Source organism: Melospiza melodia, chromosome 19, assembly GCF_035770615.1.
Source record: "Melospiza melodia melodia isolate bMelMel2 chromosome 19, bMelMel2.pri, whole genome shotgun sequence".
NCBI lineage: Eukaryota > Metazoa > Chordata > Aves > Passeriformes > Passerellidae > Melospiza > Melospiza melodia.
This window is the reverse complement of record NC_086212.1, coordinates 13,824,232-13,831,351: the sequence shown is the minus strand read 5'-3', so window position 1 is coordinate 13,831,351 and position 7,120 is coordinate 13,824,232.

The window sequence follows — 7,120 nt, the reverse complement described above, 5'->3', positions numbered from 1 at the left end:
TGAATGTTCCAGCAGGGCTGGAATGCTCTCACAAGGAATTTCAGAGTTGAAAAACAAAGCCTTTCCCTGAAAACTCGCTGCACCTGAAAATTGCAGCCTAAACCTGCTTTATAAAAGGGCCCTTTCTTTATTTTCCTGTGGAAATGGTGCTGAAACAGAGAGGTGAGAGCTCCTCGTGACTTTATGGGGGTTTGACCTCAGCGTTCCTCTTCATTTCCCACAATGGAGATTCCAACAGGATCTGAACAAAAGCCAACCAGACAGAAAGAAAGAAACCCTGTCCCAGGAGGTTTTGCTTTTTCTATCCCCTCAGTGCTGATCAAGCACAGAAATTGATGGTACTGCAGAATCCAGCAATTTCCGCTTGGCCTAATTTTGATTCTGGTTTTAAGCAAGGAAAATTTTGATGCACGACAGTTTGTGCTGCACTGAGCTGGAAGATGCATGAAATGCAAGGGGGGAAAGATGGGAGAGTATGGGAACAGAAGATGAGTAATTTAAAATTAAAACTTCTGTGAAACTAAATTCAGGTCGAGGGTGACATCTAGTGATGCTCAGCAAAATTCTGCCCATTTTTGCAGCACCCTTGTTCAGGAAGAAAATTTAAACTTTTATATGTTTCACCTGATACACCATAAAAGAAATATTCTCCCATAAAATGTGAGTCATAATTTTTCGGGGTAATATGAGTTAATTCTTTAATTAATTCAGTATTCTGGATGCATAATGGGAGGATCCATAAAAGGAAAAGAAATAAAAGTAGGAACTTGGAGAAAATACATTACAATGAAGAAGTTGGTACATGAAGTCTGATTGATGGGAGTGTCATTTTTTGGCTTCTTTAGTTATTCTTCACTTATTTGTAAAATACATCTGCAAAGCACAGTGGCAGCTTGACACATAAATAAAGCAAATCAGTAATTAGCAATGGGGCTATCAGTAATTCCCTTGACTGATAATGCACAAGGGACTCAGCTGCTGAATTTTGAACAGCAAAAATATCCCCAGCAGCTTTGACAGTGGTTCATGGTCAGCATCAAGGGAAGGGACAGCCCACACATTTCCAAAAATAACAATTCTTCATCCTTTGGGCAGCAAACAGCAATAATGGAATCACAGAATCTCTGGGTTGAAAAAGAAATTTAAAGCTCATCTCATTCCATCCCCTGCCATGGGACACCTTCCCCTATCCCAGGTTGCTCCAAGCCCTGCCCAGCCTGTCCTTGAGCAATTCCAGGCAAAGCCAAAGCACCAATTCATAAATTAATCAATTTTTCAAACTCGTTTCATGCAGAAGTCTCACCCTCTCACCCTCCCTGGTGGTCTCACCGTGTTCACCCTGATCCTGCGCCCCAGAGCCAAGAAGTCAAACCCAAAATGTCCCAATGCCCAGGGGAAGTGGCAGCGGCACAGATCTGCTCCTCTGGGACACGAGGTGGCACCAGAAACTGCTGCAATTCCAGGCTGTTCAAAACGGATCAGGAAGGAACAACTTGGAAGGGTTTGTGGGTTTAAATGAGAGGAGTCAGAAAAGCAGGGACACTCAGTGACTGTGGCCAGGGAATGGCTCTGTGAAAATGGATCAGAAAGGAACAAATTTGAAGGGTTTGTGAGTTTAAATGAGAGTCAGAAAAGCAGGGACACTCAGTGACTGTGGCCAGGGAATGGCTCTGTAAAAGTGGATTATAAAGGAAGAAGTTTGAAGGGTTTGTGAGTTTAAATGAGAGTCAGAAAAGCAGGGATTCTCAGTGGCTGTGGCCAGGGAAAGGCTCCTGGGGATGCTGGCACTGTTCAAAGGAGGAAATCCATGGAAATCAGCCTTGCCTTTGGGCTCAGGGGCTGGGGGAGCATCCCCATTTGGAGAGAGGGGGTTTACATCCTCCATTTCAAGGGAGCCTCCTGCCTTTTGTATATAAATCTGCCTTTTCAAACCAAGACAGATTTACATACAAAAATAATTAATAACTACCAGAGGGCAATAATAGAACATGGATTCAAAGGGGGGGACAAGGAGGAGTAGGAGGGGATTGAAGGGTCACTCTGCCCCTCTGCAGTGGGCTTGTCACAGAAGGTTTTGTGCTCCACAATCTATTGCAGCTCCTCAGGTCAGCCTCGATTGCCTGGGGGTTCAGGCACCTGCGTCCCCAAGGCTCTGCCTGGAAGAGCAAGGCTGCAAAACATTTTGGGAACTTTCCAAGCAGCCACAAAAGTGTGGAACCAGCTGCAATTCCGTAATTTCTGCCATCAGAAGTGGTGCAGGACGAGTGACAGATGGAACCTTTTCATGGCAACCCCTTTTTTTTTCAAGACAATATTCAGAGCGAACAAAACTTTAACCTCAGCTTCTCCTTTTGTGCCAAACAGGAAAATGTGCTATTCAGAAACACCTAACTATAGATTAGGTTATTATTAAGAGGTTTAGGTTATTGTTATTATTATTATTAGATTATTATTGAACTCAAAGATGTGTAAATCATCTTGTAGACTTCAAGGGAAAATAAAAAGAAGGAAAGAAATGGCAGAATAAGTAGTTGTCACTTCTGTTTTCCATAAGAAATTCATGAAAGGTTACATGAATCATGTTGGCTTTCCAAATCTACCTTGCTTTCTAAATTAAGGACCTTCCATTTCTGACAGAAAATATTCTGTATTGACGCCCAGTAGTCTGACATTACTCAAAACAGCTGGCTCACTTCGCAAACTGCAGAATCTGGGAAAAGAAAAACAACTTCTCGAAACCTGAAGAGCATTTAAATCCCATTTTATTGTTGAGGAGCAGCATTTTGGAGGGTAGGAAATTCCTGGTTACCCCCAAACCATAACAAATAACCAGCCTTTCTCTGTCCTGGAAGTTACTGGCAAAAACAACACAGATAAAAGCACTGAAGTTGGAATTTTTATAACCCACAAAAAGAATAGAGCAGGAAACCCTTGGACAAAATTAGAAAGGCAACAGTTGAACCTAACTGGTGAATAAAATTAAAGGATTGGGTCTGGTTGTGGGGCTTTTTTCTGTCCTTCTTGTCATGAAAGCAGCAACACTGGACTGCGAGTGCTGCAACAAATTGAGGAGCTTTGAGCATTTAGCAGAGCAATTTCTCCCAATATCCATCCACCCACAGCATCCACAGCTCAGTAAAATCATCTTTAAACCTTGCCAGCCTCCGAAATCCTTCAGCTCTCTCTGGTCTAGGCACGAGGTTTGAAAATTTGGCATTTTCAAACCCCAGTGCTGCTGCTGGGGTTCGAAAATGCCAAGTTCAGCCATCCCTGAGCCCCAGCAGCACAGGGCAAGGGGGTTTCTGAAGCTTCCAGGCAGATGGGAAGATGTTCCAGGGATGCTTGGCCCTGGTGAAGCTGAAGAGCAGAACGCAGCTGGATCAATCACGTCTGCTTGTGTCTCACTCTGCAAACCAGAGAACAGAGCTGACACTGAGCATTATCGGCGTGAAACACTTCAATTCCCTTTCACATGAGGAGCACCTGCAGGTGCTGGTGAGTGTTTTGCAATCAGGTCTGCTTTGTCTCCTCTTACGCAGGGATGGGAAGGAAAATTGTCCAAAATGTCCCGAAGTTGAGGCTGTTTAAATTAACCTTTTAACTGGCTGCAATTATAGAAATCTTCCTCTGAGAGCCCCCTCGTTGCAATCAGGATTTGGTGCTCCTTCCCCTCACTGATGAAGGAGCATTCAGTGGATAACATCCCAGAGGATGCAAACTCCTGGGGCTTGGTTTCAGCAGGGACTCAGCCCCTTGCATGAGGTGAGGATTTGCCCTTCCACTGTGAAAACCTCTGCCAGCAAAGTGGTGCAAGCAGATTTAACATCTCTGACCACAGCTGATGTCAGATTCATCCTTGCCTCAGAAAATAACATTATTAGCTCTGGGCATGATGGGAGCTGCAGGAACTGCAACTTCTTGGAGGAAGACATGGAAATCTCTCCATTATTACATCCAAGACCTGGTGTGGCAAGGGATCCTGAAGCCTGTGACTCTGAGAGGGCAAAAATTGCTCTTGGAAAGCTGTCTCCTCAAGATATTGAAGAAAAACACAGCATTTCAGTAAATCACCGTGTCTTTGGTTTCCTCACCTGCCAGGCTCTTGTGAGGCTCCTATGTCCAGATTTTTTTGAGCTTAATAAATTAGAATTAGAAATAATTTTATATATATTTTTTATATTTTATAATCATTTTATACAATCATAGAAAATGTCCCAAAGTGTGTTTCTGCTCTTTATCATAACGAGTGATCTCCATGTTTCAGTGAAAATTATTAAAGAGATTTTTTCTCGAAGTCAGTAGTCAAGCGGTTCATGTTGTACAAATGCTGAATCAGATCTGAAGTTTCCTTTATTTTGTCAAATATTTCATTATCAGAAATTTAAACTGTGCTGAGGCAGCCCCTTCCAGAAATGTGCACAGAATTCAAAATCAGCATTGTTTGCTTTGCTGAGAGAAAATATTTCAACTTTTAAGACCTTTTCCATAAAGAACAACACAGAGGAAAAGTCCTTGAGAGGTTTTCACTCACTGGTTTGGCTACTGGAAACTTCAGGACAACAATAATTCCCTGCTGCACAGGAGAAAATATCTGCTTATTATCCTCTAATTTCCTTTAAAATTTCCACTTTTGTCTGGTAGAAACCACTGTTAAAAAGAGTGAAAATAAAGGAAAGTGATACACATTTATCAGCCATTATCAGCCCAGTCTCATGTCAAGCCTTAAACAATAATTTCTCTTAGGAAATTCCATGATCCACATTTAGCAGTAAATGCTACTTTCCCTTTACCTTTCCCTGAGGATTAAACAGTTTCACTAGTGAAGAAACAACTGAGCAATAACAGCATTTAAAAAAATAAAACCAGCCTTGTTTTTAACTGCTTTGTAAAACACGGCAGAGGTTCCTACCTGGGAAAATTGTTCATTTCTGCTGGTGGATAAAACAGCCAAACCTTTGCTTTGCCTTCATCACAGCCAATATTTCATTAACTGTGCGGACATCCTCTTATTTACAGCTTATTTTTCTTAGAAAAGGAATTATTTTAGGACAGAACACAAATGAGAGCAATGTAAGAGACATCACCATAAATCTAATTTCCGCATTTAACCTGCTGCATCTCTGTGGGCTCAGGGCAGGTTGTTCTGACCTCTATTTAAGGGCTGCTCAGGATTCTTTGAGGGACCCATCTGCTGTGATTGAAGCACACAAAACTTTGATTGGAGATTCTGGGGCTGGATAACAATTTCAAGTTTGGAAGGCTCAGACAGCGAAGGGCAGAGAAGCAGAGATGGTGGCAGGGCTGGACCAGAGGCTGCTGCTGAAGGAAAGGTCTGGCAGTGCAAAGCTGACAAATCCATCTTTGTGCTCAGGAAATCTCATTTTTCTGGCCAAGAAAGGAATGGGAATTGGGTCCTGCACATCCAGGACACAAAAATCCACCGCAGCACTGGGGTGGATGTGAGAGCAACCCGCCTGCTTTGCAGTAATTGCAATTGCCATTGGTTTTGCCTTGCAATAATCCCAGTCACTCCCTGGATCCCTGGACATGAAGCAGGAACGGGCAGCTGAGGAGCAGCAATTTATTAGATGAGAATATAAAATATTTTGTGACGGATTATGGGGGTTTTCCAGTGCTGAGCAGAGAAACCCTTTGGAAAATAAGGAGAATACAAAATATTTAGTGACATTTCAGATCACAGAGCTTTTCCAGTGCTGAGCAGAGAAACCCTTTGGAAAATAAGGAGAATACAAAATATTTAGTGACATTTCAGATCACTGAGGTTTTCCAGAGCTGAGCAGAGAAATTCTCTGGAAACAAGGGCTGCCACGTTGCTGGTTTTGGTGCAGACACAGCCTCTCCCCCCTCAGCACTGGCCTCAGAGCCAGTGTGAGTTTGCTGCCACGCAGGAGGCTCCAGCCCACTATTTTTAGTGCTTAATGGCAAAGCTGATGGTGCCATTAATCCACTTGGGTGTACGAAATTCCATTTCCACCTCAAATTGCACCTCAGTGCAAATGGTAGCTTGTCCTGCTGTCACATACGTTCAGAAATTCATGATGCAACACATTTAATGACTTCCTATCCCAGCATATTGCCTGTGCAACTTGGTAATATGAGCAAATCCCCAGCTATTTATTCACTTTAAACTGCTGCACTGGACCCTGTCCTTGTAAATCTGTCACCTGCAGGTTAAATTTGAGAAGTGCTGCCTCTTGGTATTGAATTGTGGGTGCAAGGCAGTAATTCTGTGAGCTCACAATGAAACTGGGAGAGATTTGTGACTTTTTTAAGCTAACAAACCTGCAAGAGAAGCCCCAAACATTAATATAAGTGACATTGCACTTGATTCCAAAGTGTTTCTGCAAAGACATGAGGTGGGAAGGGTTCAGCCATCAGCAAGCGCTTTTTAAAAAATCAAACTAAGAAAATTGCACCACAGAAATACACAAGGAATGAAGCGCAAGGAGAATCTGCCTTATGCTTGCCTGCTCACATGTGATAAATGAAAATCTCCCCAGTCCTGCCGAGGTTTGAATGGGAACAATCCCAGTTCAGCCCAGTCCTAGTGGCCACCCAAAGGTGCACGGAGGGTGTCCGAGCACCAAAACCCTGCCACGGAGCGGGCAGGAAGCGTTTCGGGATGGATTTTAGGTTTTCCAGAGGGATTTTGGGGCAGGTCCAGGCTGCTCGGGCTCTGCAGAGGGCGCCAGACGGTTTGGGATGCTCGGGATGCCGCTCCAGGTGCTCCGGCTGTCACTCACCCAGGTGCTCGCTCTCAATGGCCAACGCTCCGCTCGCACGCTGCAGGAGGAGTTGGTTTTTCTTTCTTGCATCTATAAATCCCTTCGTTCTCGGCTCCTTCCTTGCCACGGAAATAGCAACAGATGCTGGGCTGAGCTGCAGCATGCCGGCTGCCCCGGCAGAAGGGGAAACTCTCTGCTTCTCATCACCAGGAGAGCTGAGCCCAGCCATGTCCTGCTGCCGATTCCTCCCTGCAGACGCAGCTGTTTGCTGCCCACAGGCTTGGGAGATCGCTTTCTTCTAAAGGAAAGAGCAGCCTGGCATAGAACCCACTGTAAATGCAGATTGTTTGATGTTTGCCCTTGTAAAAGTGACT